This window comes from Prionailurus bengalensis, chromosome C1, assembly GCF_016509475.1.
Source record: "Prionailurus bengalensis isolate Pbe53 chromosome C1, Fcat_Pben_1.1_paternal_pri, whole genome shotgun sequence".
NCBI classification, from domain to species: domain Eukaryota; kingdom Metazoa; phylum Chordata; class Mammalia; order Carnivora; family Felidae; genus Prionailurus; species Prionailurus bengalensis.
Window position 1 is genome coordinate 160,472,751 of NC_057345.1, and position 22,832 is coordinate 160,495,582.

Below are 22,832 nucleotides of genomic sequence, written 5' to 3' on the forward strand. Positions count from 1 at the left end.
GTGGCTGGAATTGTCATCTAGCAATCTATAGCTTTTAAATGATAGTATTTCCCATTTTGAAAATCTTTCTTTGATTTACTTAAATGTATTCCTAGCTAAAACCACTAGATATGTTGATTTCTTGTCTAATTTTCTCAACTTTTTTCCTTGAAGAAAACAACATATATTAGACACTTTTGCCTTTATTTGCAGATGAAGAGATTGGGGTGACGTAATTTTTTATTGAGATAAAATTGATAACAACATTAGTTTCAGGTGTACTTAATAATGCTTTCGTATTTGTATGTGTTACACAATGATCACCAAGATGTCTATCTGTTTAAAATCTGTCACCATAGGTAGTTACAGATTTTTCCCTTGTGACGAGAACTTTTAAGATCTACTGTTAGCAACTTTCAATATTTTAACTTCGTATACAATACAGGATTAACTATAGTCGCCATCCTGCACATACATCCTCATGAATGGTTTATTTTATAACCATACCTTTGGTCCCATTTCACCTACTCTCTGCCTCTGACAGTCACCACTCTCTTCTCAGTATCCACGAGCCTGAGGTTTCTTTGTTTCTTTTCGTTTTTGAGGTGTTGGCTTGTTTAAATAAAAAATTTTTAATGTTTATTTATTTTGAGAGAGAGAGGGAAAGCAGAGCAGGGGAGGGGCAGAGAGAGAGAGGACCCCAAGCAGGCTCCACCCTGTCAGAGCGGAGCCCGACTCAGGGCTCGATCCCATGAACTGTGAGATCATGACCTGGGCCAAAATCAAGAGTTGGACACTTAACGGACTGAGCCACCCAGGCGCCCCATCATTTTGTTTTTTTAGATTCCACCTATAAGTGAGATCTTACGGGTCTTTCTTTGTGTGACTTATTCACTTAGCATAATGTCTTCAAGGCCTATCCATGTGGCTGCAACTGGCAAGATTTCCTTCTTTTTTTATGGTTGAGTACCATTCCCTTGTGTACGTACATTTTCTTTATCCTCTCATTTATTGATGGACAGTCCGGTTGCTTCCATGCCTTGGCCGTTGTAAATAATGCTGTAGTGCACATGGAGGTGCAGGTATCTTGTCAAGTTAATGTTTCATTTTCTTTGGATAAGTACCCAGAACTGGAATTCTTGGATCATATAGTTGCATTTAACAATTTTTTTTGATTATTTATTTATTTATTTAGAGAGAGAGACAGAGTGTGAGCAGAGGAGGGGTTGAGAAAGAGGGAGACACAGAATCCGAAGCCTCTAGGCTCTGAGCTGTCTGCACAGAGCCGATGTGAGGCTCACACTCGTGAATGGTGAGATCATGACCTGAGCCTAAGTCAGATGCTTAACTGACTGAGCCACCCAGGTACCCCTCGTAGTTGTATTTTTAATTTTTTGAGAAACCTCCATACTGTTTTCCATAGTGACTCTCCCAGTTTACATTCCCATCAGCAATGCAGGAGAGTTCCCTTTGTTCCATATCATCACCAACACTTACTGTTCTTGTCTTTTTTTTTTTTTTTTTTTTTTTTGAGAGAGAGAGAGAGCAAATGTGTGCATGAACAGGGGAGGGGCAGAGAAACAGAGGGACAGAGAGAGAATCTTAAGCAGGCTCTGTGTTCAGCGTGGAGCCTGGCGTGGGGCTTGATCCCATGATCAAGGTCAGGATCGTGACCTGAGCTGAAATCAAGAGTCAGACACTTAACCAAATGAGTCACCCAGGTGCCCCCTTTTTTGTTAGTAGCCATTCTAACAGGTAGGAGGTGATAGTTCATTGTAGTTTTGATTTGCATTTCCCTGATGGTTAGTGATGTCGAGCACCTCTTTGTGGATCTGTTCACCATCTGAATGTCTTCCTTGGAAAGATATCTATTCGGATCGTCTTCCCACTTTAAAGTTAGATCGTTTGTTTTCTTGCTACTGAGTTGAATGAGTTCTTTTTTTTTTTTAATATATGAAATTTATTGTCAAATTGGTTTCCATACCGAATGAGTTCTTGATATACTTTGGATGTTAACTTCTCATCAGATATATGATCTGCAAACATTTTCTCCCAGTTGGTAGGATGCCTTTTAATTTTGCTGATTGTTTCCTTTGCTGTGCAGAAACTTTTTCATTTGATGTACTCCCACTTTTATTTGCTTTTATTGCCTTTGCTTTTGGTGTCAGATCCACAAAGTCCTCTTCTAGACCTCTATCAAGGAGATGATTACCTTTGTTTTCTGCTTAGGAGTTTTCTGGTGTTAGGTCTTATGTTCAAGACTTTATCCATTTTGAGTTTATTTTTGTGTATGCTGTAATATAGTGGTCCAGTTTCGTTCTTTTGCATGTTGCTGTCCAGTTTTCCCAGCACCATTTCTTGAAGAGACTATCCTTCCCCCATTGTATGTTCTTGGCTCTTTGTCATAAATGAATTGGCAGTCTCTACATGAATCTATTTCTGGGCTCTCTATTCTGTTCTATTGACCTATGTGTCTGTTTTTATGCCAATACCATAGTGTTTTGATTTCTATAGTTGGTAATGTAGTTTGAAATCAGAAAGTGTAATGCCACCAGCTTTCCTTTTTTTCTCAAGATTGCTTTGGCAATTCAGGGTCTTCTGCAGTTCCATATAAATTTTAGGATTGTGTGGTCTATTTTTGTGAAAAATGCTGTTCGAAATTTGATGGGGATTGCATTGAATCTGTACATTGCTTTGGGTAGAAGGGACATTCCAACAATATTTGTTCTTCCAGTCTGTAACCACAGAATATGTTTCAGTTATTTGTGTCTTTCACTTTCATGATTAAATTTATTTCTAGGTATTTTATTCTTTTGATGTAATTATAAATGAGATTTTTTTTCTTTTTTCTTTTTTTTTTTTTTTAATTTTTTTCAACGTTTATTTATTTTTGGGACAGAGAGAGACAGAGCATGAACGGGGGAGGGGCAGAGAGAGAGGGAGACACAGAATTGGAAACTGGCTCCAGGCTCTGAGCCATCAGCCCAGAGCCTGACGCGGGGCTCGAACTCCCGGACCGCGAGATCGTGACCTGGCTGAAGTCGGACGCTTAACCGACTGCGCCACCCAGGCGCCCCGAGATTTTTTTCTTAATTTCTCTTCCTGATATTTCATTATCCCTGAATAGAAATGCAACAGTTTTTTTTTTTTTTTTTGTATATTGATTTCGAATCCTGCAACTTTTACTGAATTGTTGATTCTGACAATTTTTCGGTGAAGTCTTTGGAGTTCTTACATATAATATCATGTCATCTGCAAATCGTGACAGTTTTACTTCTTCAATTTCTGCTATAGATGACTTTTATTTTTCTTGCCTAATTGCTTTAGATAAAACTTCTGTTTGGTACCTTCTGTTTTCTCCCTCTTTATTGAAGTTCTTGCTGTGCTCCTCTATTCTCCCAGGTTCAGTGAGCTTCTTTATTATTTTGAACTCTTCATCAAGTGTATCACTTCTCTCCATTTAATGAAGAATTTTTTTTCTGAGCATTTATCTGGTTCTGTCATTTGGAATGTAGTCCTCGTTTTCTTCATTTTCCTTGACATGCTATGTTGGTTTCTGTGCACTGGATAAGATAGCCACCTCTCCAGTTTTGGAGGCGTGGTCTCGAGTAGGAGATGAGCCTCATTCAACTCTGCCCGAGCTCTTCACTGTCTCTCAAACCTTTGTAATTTTCCAAATAATCTATTTCATTTTTCATGGCTCCTAGTAGGTAATGGTGTGCCAGGACATCCGTGCACACAGAGGGGAGGATCTCATTTAGCACTTAGATTCAGGCTGATCGGAAGCCAGGCCCTGAAGCAGCTGCCATTAAAATATACAAATATTTACAGTCCTGTAGGACCACAGGCAGGAGTCCCTCTGGCCACCAGTACCAGATGATCCAGAGGCACCAGGCACTGAAATCAGGGCACCAGACAAGCGTGTACTTCTTTTCTGGGACGTCCGTGAAGAGGATTACAGTCAGCCCTTCAATGTGTGTTTAATTAGAAGCCTGCCCCTCAGACTGCTGCTCTGGTCATAGACCAGTCAGCCTCTTTAACAGAAAGATTGGGTTCCTGGGTCTGTTGCCTCTTGTTGTGCCCTGGTGGTGGCAGCCACTTAAGAGCCCTTTCCCTGTTGGTTATCACCCTGTAGGACCCACGAGTACAAGCCCCACTGGCCCCCAGGGCCTGGTGACTTACAGGTATCCCCTAGAAGCAGCTGCAACAATTGGGGTGCCAGAGAAGGGTATAAGCTCCTTTTTGGGAGCTACCCATAAGCTGGAGTAAGGCGGAGGGCGAGCACAGGATTCCACCCACCGGCCCCCATTCCCTGAGAGCCCTTCCGAAGGCTTCTCCACATATGCCAGACCTGAAGCCTGTGCTCAGACGGAAGTTCCTGGAAAAGCAAACAGGCCTCTTTCACAGAAGGACTTGGAGCGTGTTTCAGTTCGCTGTCTGTGCAGTGCCCTGAGGGTGGTAGCCTGCCAAGAACCTTCTCTCCAAATATAGTCCTGTGGGGCCCAGGAGCACAGACCTGCTGGCCACCAAAGCCAGGTGATCAAGTGTTCTCCCCTGGGCAGCAGCCACAAAAACCAGGTCACCAGATGAGTGTGAACCCCCTTCCAGGAGACAGAGGCACTTGGGAGTATGACAGAGGGAGAGCGCCCTGACATTCACCCTCCCACCCTTCCATATACATCAGTCCTTAGATATATAATTAACTGGAAGCCTATCCCACAGTCTGTAGCCCTGATGATGAGCTAATGGCCTATTTCACAGAAAGACTGTGTTTTGGGGGGGGGGGGGGGACTAGGGTGGCTCACTCAGTTGAGCATCTGACTTCAGCTCAGGTCATGATCTTGCAGCCCGTGAGTTCGAGCCCCGCGTCAGGGTCTGTGCTGACAGCTCAGAGCCTGGAGCCTGCTTCGGATTCTATGTCTCCCTCTCTCTCTGCTCCTCCCTCACTTGCACTCTGTCTCTGCCTCTCAAAAATAAAGAAATGCAAAAAAAAAAAAAAAAAAAAAAAAAAAAGACTGGGATCCTGGGACTGTTGCCTCTTGCTGTATGTCCTCAGGGTGACAGCCATTGGAGAGCTCTTTCTCCATTGGTTACAGTCCTGTGGGACCCTTGAACATAAGTCCTGCTGGCCACCAGAGTCAGGTCCAGAGGTATCCCCTGGGGAGCAACTGCAAAAATCAGGGCTCGGGGAGGGTGCAAGCTCATTTACATGGGATAGTGGTGAGCTGGGATGGGTGGGAGAGAGCGTGAAAATGGTGCCTACTAGCTGGAACAAGGAAAGAGAGTGCAGTGGTGGTGCCCCCCAGCCTCCACCCTGGAGAGTTCCCCAGAGACCCCTAGATCAGGGATTAAATTAGATGCCTGCACCTCAGGCAGATACTTGAAGATAAACAAACAACCCTCTTTCACATAAAGTCAGGGCCCCTCTCCCTCAGCTGCTTCTGCCCCGGGCCCCGGGGCGAGTGAGTCTGAGGAGGCAAACCCTTTAAGAGCTGTCTCTCAGATCACCATAGGTCCCATGCGCGGGTCTCATGTGGATCTCAAGGATGCAAGCCCCATGGGCGTTCCAAAGCTAGATGCTCTGGGGACTCGTCTTTCAGGTGCAGGTTTGAAAAACTGGGATCTCCCTTGGCAGGTGAAAAACGCTTCGCTCCTCAGGGAGAAGCCCTGGGGTTTGAATCCCTTCCTGATCGCATGCCGCCGTGCCAGGGATGGGGTTTATGGTGAGACTGTGTCTCAGCCTCTCCTACCAGCTTTGAGGTGAGGAGTGTTTCTGTTTGCCTGACAGTTGCCCAGCCAGTTTTGAGTATTCTTCAGAGGCAGTTGTTCCGTATGTAGCTGTAGGTTTGGTGTGTCTGTGGGAGGAGGTGAGTTCAGGATGCTCCTGTGTCACCATCTGGAACAGGAACCTTCGTGATGGTTTTACTGGATGTCACTGGATGGCTTTTATTTCTTTCGCTTGCCAGGTGGCTCTAGCTAGGTCTTCCAGTGCTGTGTTGAATAAAAGCGGTGAGAGTGAGTATCCTCGTCTTGATCCCGACCGAAATTAGAGAAAAAAACGTTCAGCTTTTCATAAACAATATATTTTTGGGTTGAGGGCTTGGTGTTTTTGGGTTTTTTTTTTTTTAAGTTTTATACCTTTATTTCACAATCAGCGATTCGTTCTCATCCACATGAACTGTCTGTAGATTTGTGAAAGTGGTGACAGGTGCATCAGTAACCAGCGCTTAGCGCTTGTTTGGTGAATCTTCATCCTCATTACGTTTTCCGGACAACCACACACGGAAACGGTACGAAACATTCCTTATTCCTTTGGCCCAGGCAGTTCTGTTGAGCCTGGAGTCAATGTACACATCTGGAGTCCCTCTGTCCTTCATGGTAAATTTCCGGATCTCTTTGAGTGCCCGAGGGGCATGCTTCTTGAAACCCACTCCATGCATGCGATTGTCAGTGTTCTCTGGTCACTGCCTCAGTGATGGCAGAACAGCCGTTCTTCTTCTCCCCACCCTTCCTTGAGGGAGCCATCCTGCCAGGCCCTGGCCCGAAAGGAAGAACAATGTTTGTTTTGTTTTCAACATGTGTATATGTATGTAGGTAGGTAGGTAGGTAGGTAAGTTAATCTCTACACCCAACGTGGGACTTGAACTCACAACCCCAAGATCAAGAGTCCCATGCTCTAGGGCACCTGGGTGGCTCAGTTGGTTGAGTGTCCCACTCTTGATTTTGCTTCAGGCCATGATCTTACTATTCATGAGACCGAGCCCCGCCTCAGGCTCCATGCAGACTTTGCAGAGCCTGCTTAGGATTCTCTGTCTCCCTCTCTCTCTGCCCCTTCCCAGGCTCATGCGCTTGTGTGCGTGCACTCTCTCAAAAAAAAAAAAAAAAAAAAAAAAAAAAAAAAAGAGTCCCATGCTGTAATGACTGAGCCAGGCACCCCAGAAATGTTGTTTTAAACTGGAATTTGATATTCACAGGATAAAGAAATAGGGCTTTCCCTCCGCATTTTACAGATTCCATTCAGAACTGGAGCGCACTGCCTGTATTTTTACTCAAGTGGGTCTTGGATCCACAGTGGTAGAGCAAAACCTTTCAAATACCCCAATATAATACAACTGCTTTTCTGGTAAGATCATTAAGTATGTAGGGGCACCTGGGTGGCTCAGTTGGTTAAGCGTCCGACTCTCGGTTTCAGATCAGGTCATGATCTCATGGTTCATGAGTTCGAGCCCCTCATCAGGCTCTGTGCTGACACTGTGGAGCCTGCTTGGGATTTTTCTCTACCTCTCTCTCTGTCCCTCCCTGGCTTGCCTGCCTCTCTCTCTCTCTCACTGTCTCTCAAAAAATAAGCATTAAAAAAAAAACTTTTTTAAAGATAATTAAGTATCTCACCAAATAACTTTATAAATCTGAAAAAGGTTATGTCAAACTCTGTGGAAGTCCAATGTAATTTTTCTTAGATATTCCACTGTAAATTAATTGAAGACTTTGCCCTGCTATTATTTTTGTCACTTGAAAGGTTGGTGAATAGTGTGTTGGGGATTTTAAAGTCTCTTGAGTACAAAACTATAAGAAAATGGTAAATTTTTTTCTCCGGCTTTATGAAAGTATTTCTGACAAATAAAATTGTACATATTTCAAGTGTACCTCTGGTGATTGGATATACGTATACTTTGTGATGTGATTACCACTGTCATGTTACTTAACGTTCATCACCTCATAGGGTTAATTTTATTTTTTGTAGTAAGAGCGCTTAAGATCTGTTCTCTTAGCAGGGGCGCCTGGGTGACTCTTGGTTTCAGCTCAGGTCATGATCTCACAGTCGTGACATGGAGTCCTGTGGAAGATTCTCTGTCTCCCTCTGCCTCTCACCTCCCTGTCAAATAATAGTAATAATAATAATAATAACAATAATAATAAAAGATCTATTAGCACATTTCAAGTTTACAATACAGTTATTAACTGTAGTTACTATACTGTACGTTAGATCCTCAGTACTTATGCATCTTATAGCTGAAGCCTTGTGCCCTTTGACAAACACCTCTCCATCTCCCCCCCCCACCCCCACCCCAGTCCCTGGTAACTATGCTACGCTCTCTGTTTACATGAGATGAACTTTTTTGTTTTTAGACTCTACATATAAGTAAGATCATACAGTATTTGCTTTTTTTTTTCAACGTTTATTTATTTTTGGGGGGGGGGACAGAGAGAGACAGAGCATGAACGGGGGAGGGGCAGAGAGAGAGGGAGACACAGAATCGGAAACAGCCTCCAGGCTCTGAGCCATCAGCCCAGAGCCTGACGCGGGGCTCGAACTCATGGACTGCGAGATCGTGACCTGGCTGAAGTCGGACGCTTAACCGCCTGCGCCACCCAGGCGCCCCAGTATTTGCTTTTCGACCATATCGTCTGCAAATAAAAATTTATTTTACTTCTTCCTTTTTACTTTGCACTCCTCTTATTTATTGTCCTTGCTAATTGTTCTGGCTAGGACTTCCAGTACCATATGGAATAAAAGTGGCAAGAGGGGCCATCCGTGTCTTGTTCCTAGAGGAAAAGCTTTCACCTTGAATATGATGTTGGTTGTGGACTTGTCACTTATGACCTTTATTATGCTGAGGTACATTCCTTCTATACCTAATTTGTTGGGAACTTTTATCATAAAAGAATGTTGGATTTTGTATTGAGATGATCCCGATTTTTATCTTCTATTAATGTGGTGCACCAGTTTAAAGACAAAAACCAACTTTCTTCAGTCTTCCATTTCCTTCCATTTTAATTATTCTTCATTTCAGCTTTCAAATATACACAAATATATACAAATAAATACTGGCCTGTGCTCCACTTCCCGACTCTCTTCTCCACTTATCTTTGCCACCCTCTATAAAATTATTATCACCAAGGTTGCCAGTGGGTTTGCTACTAAGTCCTACCTTGTGATGCTTGTCTCACTGAGTATTGGAAAATATTATACATATCAACTCTTTTATTTTTTTTCAACTTATTTTTTTGTAGCCAGGAGTTTGTACTTTTGAAGCCCCTTCACACCCATTTTGTCCACCCTCCAATTCCTTGTCTCTGGCAGCCACCAATCTCTTCTCTGGGTCTAAAAGCTTGGGGTTTTGTTTGTTTCTTTGTTTCTATTTTTGTTTTGTTTCAGATTTCACATATAAGTGAGATTGCATAGTATTTGTCTTTATCTTATTTTAGCATTTAGGTCTATCCATCCATGTTGTTGCAAATGGCAACATTTTCTCTTTTTTATGGCTGTGTGTTGTGTACATGTCTGTGTTTGGGTGTGTGTGTGTGTGTGTGTGTGTGTGTGTGTGTATACTTTCTTTATCCTTTCATCCAGTGATGCACACTTACGTTGCATCCATGTCTTGGATATTGTAAATAATGTTGCAGTGAATATGGAGGTACATACATCTTTTTTGAGTTGCTATTTTTCTTTTATTTAGAAAAATACCCAGAAGTTAAATTTCTGGATCATATGATAGTTGAATTTTTAATTTTTTGGGGAATCCCCATACTATTTTCCATAATGGCCACTCCAATTTACATCTTTTTTTTTTTTTATTTTTTAATGTTTATTTTTGAGACAGAGAGAGACAGAGTATGAGCAGGGGAGGGGCAGGGAGAGAGGAAGACACAGAATCCAAAGCAGGCTCCAGGCTCTGAGCTGTCAGCACAGAGCCCGACGTGGGGCTCAAACCCATGAGCTGTGAGATCATGACCCGAGCTGAAGTTGGATGCTCGACCAACTGAGCCACCCACGTGCCCCTCCAATTTACATTTGTTTTAAAAGTTTATTTACTTATTTTTGAGAGGGAAGGAAAGAGAGAGTGGGGAAGGGGAAGAGAGAGAGGGAGAGAGATCCCAAGCAGGCTCCACACTGTCTGCGCAGAGCCCAATGCAGGGCTCAAACTCACAAACTGAGATCATGACCTGAGCTGAAATCAGAGTCAGACACTTAACTGACTGAACTACCCAGATGCCCCCCAATACACATTCTCATCAAAAGTGTACAAGCATTCCTTTTTCTCCACATCCACACCAGTACTTATCATTTCTTGTCTCTTTGATAATAGCTGTTCTAACAGGTGCGAGGTGATACCTTACTGTGGTTTTGATTTGCATGTCCCTGATGATGACTGATGTTGAGTATCATTTCATGTATCATGTATCTCTATGTCTTCTTTGGAGAAATGTCTGTTCATGTCTTCTGTCCATTTTTAATTGGATTATTTGCATTTTTGGTGTTGAGTTCTGTAAATTCTTAATTTTTTTTAGTTTATTTGGCGAGAGAGAGAGCGAGAGAGCAGGAGAGGGGTAGTGAGAGGGGGAGTGAGAGAGAATCCCAAGCAGGATCTGCAGAGCCCTATGCAGGGCTCAGACTCATGAACCAGGAGATCGTGAATTGAGCCATTGTTTATTTGGAAAGAGAGAGAGACAGGGAGGAAGGGAGGGAGGGAAGGAGAGAGAGAGAGAGAGAGAGAGAGAGAGAGAGAGAGAGAGAGAATCCCAAGCATGATCCAAGAGCCCAATGCGGGGTGCGAACTCACGAACCGGGAGATCACGAACTGAGCCAAAATCAAGAGTCAGATGCTTAACCAACCTAGCTACCCAGCTGTGTAGATTCTTTATATTTTTTGGATACTAACCCCTTATTGGATATATCATTTACAAATATCTTCTCCCATTCAGTAGGTTATCTTTTTGTTTTGTTGATTGTTTCCTTCACTGTACAGAAGCTTTCTGTTTTGATGTAGTCCCAGTAGTTTATTTTTCATTTTATTTCCCTTGCCTTAGGAGACCTATCTAGACAAGTGTTGCTGTGAAATGCCTTTTAATTTTGCTGATGATTTCCTTTGCTGTCCAGAACTTCTTCATTTGATTTAGTCCCACTTGTCTATGTTTGCTTTTCCTTCTTTTGCTTTTGGTATCAGATCCATGAATGCCCACCAAGACCAATGTCAAAGAGCATATGCCTATGCTTTTTTCTAAGATTTTTATGGTCTTACATCTAAGACTTTCGTCCATTTTGAGTTAATTTTTGTACATGCTGTAACACAGTGGTCCAGGTTCATTCTTTTGTATGTGTCTGTCCATTTTTCATAGCAACACTTATAGAAGAGGGGCGCCTGGGTGGCTCAGTCAGTTGAGCGTCTTCAGCTAATGTCGTGATCTCACGGTCCATGGGTTCGAGCCCCACATCAGGTTCTGTGCTGACAGCTCAGAACCTGGAGCCTGCTTCAGATTCTGTGTCTCCCTCTCTCTCTGCCCCTCCCCTGTTCATGCTCTGTCTCTGTCTCAAAAATAAACAAACATTTAAAAAATTAAAAAAAAAACACTTATAGAAGAGACTGTCTTTTCCCCATTGTATATTCTTGGCTCTTTGTCATGAATGAATTGACCATCTGTGTGTGGGTTTATTTCTGGGCTCTCTGTTGTGTTCCATTGATCTGTGTGTCTGATTTTATACCAGTACCATACTGTTTTGATTACTATAGATTTGAAATGGAGTTTGAAATCAGGGAACTTGATGTCTCTAGCCTTTACTTTTTCTCAAGGTTACTTTAGCTATTCACAATATTTTATGGTTCCATACACATTTTAGGATTTTTTTTTCAGTGAAAAATGCTGTTGGTATTTTGATAGGGATTGCATTGAATCTATAGATTGCTTTGGGTTATATGGACATTTTAACAATATTCTTCCAATCCATGAGCATGGTATATCTTTCCATTTATTTGTGTCATCTTCAGTTTCATTCACAAATGAACATCATAGTTTTCTGAGTACAGGATTTTCACCTCCTTGGTTAAGTTTATTCTAAGGTATTCTTTTTGATGTAATTGTAAATGGAATTGTTTTCTTAATTTCTCTTTCTGGCAGTTCATTATTACTGAATAGAAATGCAACAGGTTTTTTTGTATATTAATTTTGAATCGTGCTACTTTGCTGGTTGACTAGTTCTGACAATTTATTGGTGAAGTCTTTAAGGTTTTTTTTTTTTAATGTTTATTTATTTTTGACAGAGAGACAGAGCATGAGTGGGGGAGGGGCAGAGAGAGAGGGAGACACAGAATCCGAAGCAGGCTCCAGGCTCTGAGCTGTCAACACAGAGCCCGACACAGGGCTGAAACTCACAGACCGTGAGATCATGACCTGAGCTGAAGTCGGATGCTTAACTGACTGAGCCACCCAGGCATCCCTGGTTTTTAAATATAATATGTCATCTGCAAATAGTGACAGTTTTACTTCCTTACTGATATAGATGTCTTTTATTTTTCTTGCCTAATTGCTCTAATACTATCTTGGATAAAGTGGTGAGGAAAAGCTTTCAGGTTTTCACTTGATTGTTCACTGTAGGCTTTTCATATATGGCCTTTATTATGTTGAGGTACATTCTCTCTATGCCCACTTTGTTGATTATTTTTTTTAATCATACATGGATGTTGCATTTTGTCAAATAGTTTTTCTGTAAGTGATTTTATGATTTTTATCCTAAATTTTATTAATGCGGTGTATCACATTGATTTTTAGATGCTGAACCATCCTTACATCTTACATCCCTGGAATAAATCCCGCTTGATCATGGTGTATGATCTTTTAATGACTGATTAGGTTTGCTAATATTTTGTTGAGAATTTCTGCATCTATCTTTATCAGGGATACTGGTCTGTACTTGTGTTGTCCTTCTTTGGTTTTAGCATTAGGGTATTGTTAGCCTTGTAAAATGAGTTCAGAATGTTGCTTAATGTCAGGTAGAATTTACCAGTTAAGCCATCCATTCCTGGAATTTTGTTTGTTGGGAGACTTTGATTACCCCTTACTAGTAATTGGTCTGTTCAGATATCCTATTTCTTCATGATTCAGTAGTTTTGATAGGTTGTAAGTTTCTAGGATTTATCCATTTCTTCTGGTTGTCAAATTTGTTGGCATGTAATTGTTTCTGGTAGGTTCTTATTATTCTTAGTATATCTGTTACCAGTGGTTTTGTCTCATATCTCATTTTATTTGAATCTTCTTTTTTTTTTTTCTTAATGATTTCAGTTAAAGGTTTTTCAGTTTTGTCTTTTCAAAGGGGTACCTGGGTGGCTCAGTTGGTTAAGCAACTGACTCTTGATTTTGGCTCAGGTCATTATCTCATGGTTTGTGAATTTGAGCCCTGCGTTGGGTTCTGTGCTGACAGTGCAGAGACTGCTTGGGATTCTATCTCTCCCTCTTTCTCTGCCCTTCCCCAGCTTATGCTTGCGCTCACTCTCTTTCTCTCAAAATAAATAAATAAACATTAAAAATTAAAAAATAACCAGCTCTTAGTTTCATTATTTTCTATTGTCCTTTTAGTCTCTATTTCTTTTATTCCCACTCTGATTTTTGTTATTTCCTTCCTTCTACTAACTTTTTTTTTTCTTTTTCTAGTTCCTGTGGTGTAAAGTTAGGTTGTTTACTTCATTTATTACTATGAACTTTCCTCTTGGAACTGCTTTTGCTGCATCCCATAAGTCTTGGTATGCTGTATGTACATTTTCATTAGTCTTGAGGTATTTTTTATTTCTCTTTGACCCATAGGTTGTTCAGTAACATGGTGTTTAATTTTCACATATTTATGAATTTTCCAGTTTTTTTCTTGTAATTCTAGTTTTGTGCTATTTTAGTTGGTAAAGATGCTTATGACTTCAGTCTTCTTAAATATATTAATGCTTGTCATGCAGCCTAATAAATGATCTATTCTGGAGAATGTTGCATGTGCACTTGAGAAGAATGTATATTCTGTTTCTTTTGGATGGAATGTTTTGTATATATCAGTTAATTTCTTCTGGCCTAATGTGTCATTTAAGGCTGATGTTTCCTTATTGATTTTTGCCTGGATGATCTATCCATTGATAAAAGTATGGCATTAAAGTCTCCTATGATTATTGTATTCCTGTTTTTCCCTTTAGATTTGTTAATATTTGCTTTATATGTTTAGTTGCTTTTAGGTTGGGTGCATAGGTATTTAAAATGTTCTGTCCTCTTGTTGGAGTGATCTCTTATTGCAGTCTTTGTTTTAATTTCTATTTTTGTCTAAGTAGAGCTACCCATTTTGGGGTGCCTGTGTGGCTCATTTGATTAAGTGACTCTTAATTTCAGCTCAGGTCATGATCTCACAGTTTGTGAGTTCAAGCCCTGCATCAGGCTTTGCTCTGACAGAGAATCCCTGCTTGAGATTCTCTCTCCCCCCTCTCCTCTCTCCACCCCCTCCTCTCCCCCCGCCCCCCCCCCCACTGGTGCATTCACTCTCACATGTGTGTGCTCTCTCTCTCAAAATAGATAAGTAGAGCTACCCATTTTATTTCTGGTTTCCACTTGCATGGAATATCTTTTTCATTTTCACTTTTAGGCTGTGTGTGTCATAAATGACACGAGTCTCTTTTAGGTAGCATTTAGGTAAATCTTGTTATTTATCCATTCAGGTACTCTATGTCTTTTGATTGGATAATTTAGTCCATTTCCATTTAAAGTAATTATTTAAATGTATGTACTTATTGCCATTTTGTTCATTGTTTTCGGGCTGTTTTGTTGTTCAGTTCCTTTCTTCTTGCTCTTTTCCTTTGTGATTTGATTTTCTGTAGTGTTATGATTCCTTTATATTTTGTGTATCTGCTATACATTTTTGCTTTGTGGTTACCATTAGGCAAGCTCAATTTCTTATAAAGCTTTTTACTAATAACTTTGTATGTGTGTGTATATATACATATATAGAGAATACATATTCTATATTTCTGGGAAGGAAGCTCACAGGCATAAAATTTTAAAATATTCTTAGTGATGAAGTTAAAATTGTCAAACACAAACATTAATAAATTTTGTTACATTAATTCAGCAACCACCATGGTGTTAATATTCACAGTGGCTTGAACATAAAAAATCTTGGGATCCAAACAGCATCTTTAAAGTGAAGGAAAAAAGACAGAACTCTGGAAACAGACACCAGTAAATTTGCAACCCACAGTAGTCATGTGCCTTAGATGTGCAAGTCAATGGATATGCAAACTTCCAAAATAGCTGCAGGTATTAGAACAGAGAAGAAGTCATTTATGGAAACTGCTGTATGTCATTGGTGAGAGGCAGGGTTCATGCTAGGTAGTTATGCACAGGTGTGAATTAAAATATAGAAATATGTCCACGTTGGTTGATAAATGGCTGCTTCCTGGAATCTCCTGAGCTCCTCATCCCAACTGTTCTCATCCCTTCTTCAGGGTTTACCACAGTCACTCTGAGATAGGGGCCTCTTGACCCTCTCCTGCACTGTGGCCAGTGTTTGTTCTGACTTGGCAGAACCCATGCCATATATTCTGGAGAAACTTGTGAACCCACTTCTGGTGCCAGGTGCCTACACAGCAGGTGCTTTTAGTACAAACAGTTTAGAGATAAAGAAGGTAAGCCTAGAGAGGTTATTGGCTTATCTAAAGTCACACAATTATTAAGAAAGGTGGGATGCAGGGACCCGTGGGTGGCTCAGTTGGTTAAGCATCTGACTTCAGCTTGGGTCATGATCTCGCAGTTCATGGGTTTGAGCCCTGCGTCGGGCTCTGTGCGGACAGCTCAGAGCCTGGAGCCTGCTTCAGATTCTGTGTCTCCCTCACTCTCTGCCCCTCCCCCATTCGTGCTCTGTCTCTTTCAAAAATAAACATTAAAAATTTTTTTTAATTAAAAGAAAAAGAAAGGTGGGATGCAGAGTCAAGTCTGACCTCAAAACCAATACTTTTCACATTTTTAAATTATCTTCTGAATACTTTCTTAAAAGGAAGGTATTTGGTCATTAGCAGACAAAAAAAAGATGTACTAGGATCCAATATGAATGACATAATTTAGAACACCAAAAATGACTAATATTCAGAACACTTTGGCCATACTTGTTTTTTGGATCAGGTTATTTTAGTATGTAAATTTTAGTATCTAATTTTAGTATATTGTCTGTCATATTCTAGAAATAAAGCCTCAATATCTCTTTTATCATGTGAATGGTATTTACTCCAACACATCACATGCTCCATTAAGAAAAATGGAACGTTGATCATGTTTATCTACTCTTTAGCTCAGTTAGGTGTATGGTTATGGGAATAGCCTAATGTCTAAATCCTTCAGATGAAAATGGATCATATATTCAAAGAAAAATTTAAATTCAATTACATACAGACTTTTTAAACCAAAGGAAGGGTCACTTGATGAAGTCAGGATTACTCATTTGTGATCTTGGTGATGGAGCAGCATCACACATGAGTAGTGTCATCAGACTTAAAGACTTTTAGACACAAAGTTTAGGGGTCATGTATAGGCAACTAGTGAAGTTTCCCTAAAGTTTCATGGCCTACTTTTGAGAAAGTTATTGTCCTAATATAGTCAATTTTATAAATTTTTAAAATTAGAGACCACCTGGTACCACTGCAGGGAGAAAAGACAGGATATATCTTTTGTGCTCATAAAAGTGGGCCAAGGATGAGGAAGGTGAACCGATACCTACAAGTTAGGTGAACCAGATCTGATCTTTGACTTAAATAAAAATGTGACAAAGAATAAATGTGAGGACAAGAAAAGGTTTGCGACCCTTTCTCCACTTTACCTAGAATGAGCCTGGAACAGAAGCCCTTCTCAAATGGCAGCCATCAAGGTACAGCTCAGATGTCATTCTGATCTAACAGGTGAAGAATTGTTTAGATTTGCTCTTTTATGATAACAATGATCTGTTCTGTTTGGTGTCACCTTTGAAGAGTCACAAAGATTTAACACACTAAACAAGTTTTATAATAAGTAGGCAAGATATTCACATGGTAAAGCTGTGCTGTAGTTCTGACGTTACTATGTATGTGGCCTTACCTAGTAATTTCTTTCCTACAAATTTGTTTCTTCCTCTGTAAAACTGGGATAATACTGCCTGTTCTACTTCAGTTGGTTGCTCCTAGCAAGGAAAACTGGAAAGTATGGTAGAATGGCCTCTGATGAAATAGCATAAGTGGTTAGGGGGTGCTCCTTTTGGAGACTGCAGTTTCCAGAGTTACTTTTTTTTTTTTTTTTTTTTTTTTTTTTCAAATTCCTATACTTGCTTACCTTCCATTTTCAGGTAATCTAATCATCATTTGAAACCTGAGTGGAGCATTGTAAACTATTTCTTAAAAGAATTTAAATTATCACAGGAAGCAAAGCAGGCTGCATTTTATGTATAGGATAAAAGCAATAGAATAATCTGTGAGTTTTAAAAAAGAATCATAGTAGCTTATTCTACGTGGTATTACAATGTTCTGGGCATGGGTCTAAGTACTTTTTCTATATGAACTCATTTATACCTTACATTACAATATGGTGGGTACTATTCTCATTTCCAGATGAGGAATCTGAAACACAGGTGGTAAATGACAGTTGACAATTGAACCAAAAAAAAATCTGGTTCCAAAATCTGAGTTCTTAACCAGTATATTGTATTGCCTTTCTCAAAACAGTCATCGGTATGTAGATAATCCATGTTGCCAGTATTTTAAATGAGGATTTCCAGGTGAAAACCATGCATTTCATCCTAAATAAAAACAACTCCTCTAAGTTCTTCTCTGGCTCTGTGCAAATTTTTGAAGTTGGTTTATACACATTTACTCAAGTCTTTCCTATTCAAAACTTAAAGAATTCTCAGGGGGAAAAATCCTCAGAAAAAGGGGCAGGGGAGATAAGTGAAAGCAGGGTAGGGTAAATGAAGATGTGTACATTCCAGAAAATCTAATTCAAGTAGACCAATTATTTAAATTCTAAAGCTATTGTAGAGTTCCTGAAATATAGGAACTAGAATTCCACTAATTTGATTTAAAAACTAGCCTCTAAAGCCCTTTTTTACTTTTCCATCTTAACCATTTTTAAGTGTACAGTTTCATGGCATTAAATATATTCACATTGTTATGTATCCATCACTATAATCTATCTCTGGAACTTGTCATCTTACAAAACTGAAACTATCCATTAAACAAAAACTACCCATTTCCCCCGCCCCAGTACCTGGCAACCACCATCCTACTTCCTACGAATTTGATTAGTCTATGTACCTCATATAAGTGAAATCATACATTATTAGCATTTTTAATGTAATGTGACTGGCTTATTTCACTGAACATAATGTCCTCAAGGATCATCCACGTTGTAGCATACTGGAATCAGACACACTACCATTGCACCCCGAGGTCACTGTGTTGTAGCATATTGCAGAATTTACTACTTTTAAGGCTGAATAATATTCTATTGTGCACACATCACATTTCATTTATCCATTCATCTATGGGCAATGGGTTGCTTCCACTCTTTGCCTATTGTGAATAATGCTCCTATGAACATCAGTGTAGAAATGTCTTGATAAGTCACTGTTATCAGTTCTATTGTATAGATACTCAGAAGTGGAATTCCTGGATAATATGGTAATTCTATTCTTTTTTTTTTAAATCACTCTATTTTTTTTTAAATAGTGAACACACCATTTTACATGCCCATTAAGAGTGTACAAGTGTATCAATTTGTCTACAACCTTGCCAACACTTATTTTCTGGATTATTTTTTTTAAACTGAGGTATAATAGACATATACTATTATATGAGTTTCAGGTGTACCACATATCGATTTGACATTTACATGAAATGTTCACCATTATATATGTAGTTATCATCTGTCACCATAGAAAGTCATTGCAATATTACTGTTTTTTCTATGGTATTCATTACATCCCAATGACTTATTCATTTTTTTTTAAGTTTACTTTTATTTATTTTGAAAGAGAGATGGAGAGCAAGTGGGGAAGGGGCAGAGAGAGAGGGAGACAGTAATCCCAAGCAGGCTCTGTCTTGTCAGCAAAGAGCCTGATGTGGGACTTGAACCCATGAACCATGAGATCATGACCTGAACCAAAGTCAAGAGCTGGATGCTTAACTGACTGAGACACCCAGGTGCCCCGACTCACTCATTCTATAACTGGAAGTTTGTATCTCTTAAGCCACTTTACCTATTTTGTCCATCCCCCAACTCTTTGTCTCTTGCAACCACCAGTTTGTTGTCTGTATTTATGGTTCTGTTCCTGCTTTTTTTGTTCATTTGTTTTTTAGATTTCATATGTAAGTGAAACCGTATGGTATTTGTCTTAGTCTGATTTATTTTGTTCAGCATAATACCCTCTGGGTATTGTCATAAATGGCAAGATATCATTCCTATTATGGGTAATCTTCCAGTGTGTGTGTGTGTGTGTGTGTGTGTGTGTGTGTGTGTGTATTTTACACACACACACACACACACACACGAATGGATAAAGATGTATATGTATATATATACACACATACCACATCTTTATCCATTCATGTATCAATGGACACTTAGGTTGCTTCCGTAACTTGGCTATTGTAAACAATGCTGAAGTGAATAGGGGTGCACTGTTTGTTGTTGTTGTTGTTGTTGTTGTTGTTGTTGTTGTTTTAGAGACAGCATGAGCAGGGTAGAGTGGTGGGGGGGGCAGAGAGAGAGAGAGAGAGAAACAATCTTAAGTAGGCTCCTTGCTTAGTGTGGAGCCTGACATGGGGCTCAATCCCATGACCCTGGGATCATGACCTGAGCCAAAATCAAGAGCTGGACACTCAGCCAACAGAGCCACCCAGGTGCCCCAAAGGTACGTGTATCTTTTTGAATTAGTGTTTTAATTTTCTTTGGGTAAATATCCCATAGTGAAATTACTGGATCATAAGGTCTTTGTATTCTTCATTTTTTAAGGAATTTCCATACTGTTTTCCACAGTGGTTGCACCGGTTTGTATTCCCACCAAGGGTGCACCAGTGTTCCTTTTTCCCCCCACATTGTCACCAATGTGTTTGTTATTTCTTGTCTTGGGTTTTAGCCATCCTGACAGATGTAAGGTGATATCTCATTGTGGTTTTGAAGATTAGTGATGTTGAACACCTTTTCATGTATCTGTTGACCATCTGTATGTCATTTTCAGGAAAATGTCTCTTCGGGTCCTCTGCCTGTTTTTCAGTTGGGTTGTCTTTTTGGGGTTGAGTTGTATAAGTTCTTTATATATCTTGGATTTGGATATTATCAGACATATCATTTACAAATATCTTCTCCCATTCAGTAGATTGACTTTTGATTTTTTTTTTCTGTGCATAAGTTTTTATTTTGCTGTAGTCCTGGTAGTTTATTATTGCATTTATTTTCCTTGGTTTTGGAGACCTATCTAGAAAAATGTTGCTATGAGAATGCCTTTTAATTTTCTTGATGGTTTCCTTTGCTGTCCAGAATTTCTTAATTTGATATACTCTCATTTATCTATATTTGCTTTTGTTTCTTTTGCTTTTGGTATCAGATCCATAAATGCTCACTAAGACCAATGTCAAGGAACATACTGCCTATGTTTTTTTCCCAAGATTTTTATGGTATCAGGTCTTACATTTAAGAGTTTCATCTATTTGTAGTTTATTTTTGTGCATGGTATAACATAGTGGTTTAGTTTTAATTCTTTTGTATGTGGCTGTCCATTTTTCCCAGCAACACTTATAGAAGAGATTGTCCTTTCCCCATTGTATATTCTTGGCTCTTTATCATAAATGAATTGACCATCTGTGTGTGGGTTTATTTCTGGGCTCTCTATTCTACTTTGATCTATGTGTCTGTTTTTGGGCCAGTACCATACATTTTGATTACTACAGCTTTGTATTATATCTTGAAATCTGGAATTTTGATACATCCAGCTTTGCTATTTTTTCCTCCAGATTGCTTTGGCAATTCAAGGTCTTTTGTGATTCCATATAAATTTTAGTATTAATTGTTTGAATAATATGAAAAATCTGTTGTGGGGGTGCCTGGGTAGCTCAGGCAGTTAAGTGTCCAACTCTTGGTTTCGGCTCAGGTCATGATCTCACAGTTCGTGCATTTGAGCTCCACGTTGGGCTCTTGCCCTGACAGTCTGGAGCCTTCTTGGCATTCTCTCTCCCCTCTCTCTGCCTCTCCCTTGCTCACATTCTCTCTCTCTCTCAAAATAAATAGACTTAAAAAAAAAGTGCTGTTGGTATTTTGATAGGGATTCCATTGAATATGTAGATTGCTTTGTGTAGTATGGACATGTTAACAATTCTAATTCTTCCCTGAGAGTGAAATATTTTTCTATTTGTGTCATCTTCAATTTCTTTCATTAGTGTTTTATAGTTTTCAGAGTAAACGTTTTTCACCTACTTGGTTAATTCTTATGTATTTTATTCTTTTTGGTGCAATTATAAATAGAATTGTTTTCTTAATTTCTCTTTCTGCTAGTTTGTTATTAATGTATAGGAAAATAACCAAAATGAATAAAGAAGCAATTTCTGCATGCTAACCTTGGTACCAAAAACTATTAGATGTAATTTACATAAATCCTTTAGGGTTTTCAGATACAGTATCATGTCTTCTGCAAACAGTGGAAGTTTTCCTTCTTTACCAATTTGGATGCCTTTTATTTCTTTTTTCTTGTTGATTGCTGTGGCTAGGACTTCCAGTACTATGTTGAATGATAGTGGCAAGAGTAAACATCCTTGTTCTTGATCTTAGAGGAAAAACTTAGTTTTTCACCACGGAGTATGATGTTAGTTTATTTATTTTGAGAGCAAGTGGGGGAGGGGCAGAGAAAGAGATGGAGAGAGAGAGAGAATTCCTTAGCAGGCTCCACACTGCCAGCACAGATCCTGATGTGGGGCTTGAACTATGAACCATGAAATATGACATGAGCTGAAACGAAGAGTCAGATGCTTAACCAATTGAGCCATCCAGGTGCCCAGTAGCTGTGGGGTTTCCATATATGGCCTTTATTGTGTTGAGGTATGTTTCCTCTAAATCCACTTTGTTGAAAGTTTTGTATCATAAATGGATGTTGAATTTTGTCAAATGCTTTTCCTGCATCTATTGAAACAATATGATTTTAATGTTGATTTATTTATTTTGAGAGAAAGAGCATGCATGAAAGTGGGGTAGGGGCAGAGAAAGAGGGAGAGAGAGAATCTCAAGCAGGCTCCATGTTGTCAGTGCAGAGCCTGACACAGGACAGGGCTCAATCCCACAAACTGTGAGATCATGACCTGGGCCGAAACCAAGAGCCTGATGCTGAATTGACTGAGCCACCTAGGCACCCCCAAGATGATATGATTTTTATTTTTCATTTTGTTGATGTGGTGTATCACATTGATTTGTGAATATTAAGCCATCCTTGCATCCCCAGAATAAATCCCACTCTATTTTGATGAATGATCCTATTAATGTATTGCTGTTGTTTAAGATTTTATTTTTATGTAATCTCTGCATCCAACATAGGGCTCAAACTCACAACCCCAAGCTCAAGAGTCATATGCTCTTCCAACTGAGCCAGCCAGGAGCCTGCTATTAATGTACTGTTGAATGCAGTTTGCTAATATTTTTTAAAAGGATTTTTACATTTGCATTCATTAAGGATATTGGCCTGTAGTTTTCTCTTTTTTATAGTGTCTTTGTCTGGATTTGGTATCAGGGTAATAAGGCTGGCCTTATAGAATGTATTTGGAAGCTTTCCTTCCTCTTCTAGTTTTTGGAATCGTTTGAGAAGAGTTTAGTATTAACTCTTTTTAAATGGTTGGTAGAATTCACCTGTGAATCCATTTGGTCCTGGACTTTTGTTGGGAGTTTTTTGATTACTGATTCAATTTCATTACTAGTAATTGGCCTATTCAGACTTTCATTTCTTTCTGATTCAGTTTTGGAAGTTTGTATGTTTCTAGAAGTTTATCCATTTTTTTGAGGTTGTACGATTTGTTGGCCTATAATTTTTGGTAGTATTCTCATAATCCTTTCTATTT

General features: G+C 39.5%; 1 pseudogene; it reads right to left on the reverse strand.

Moving 5' to 3' along the window:
• Positions 1–6,101: 6,101 nt before the first annotated feature.
• Positions 6,102–6,536, reverse strand: LOC122479696 (annotated as a pseudogene).
• Positions 6,537–22,832: the final 16,296 nt, after the last annotated feature.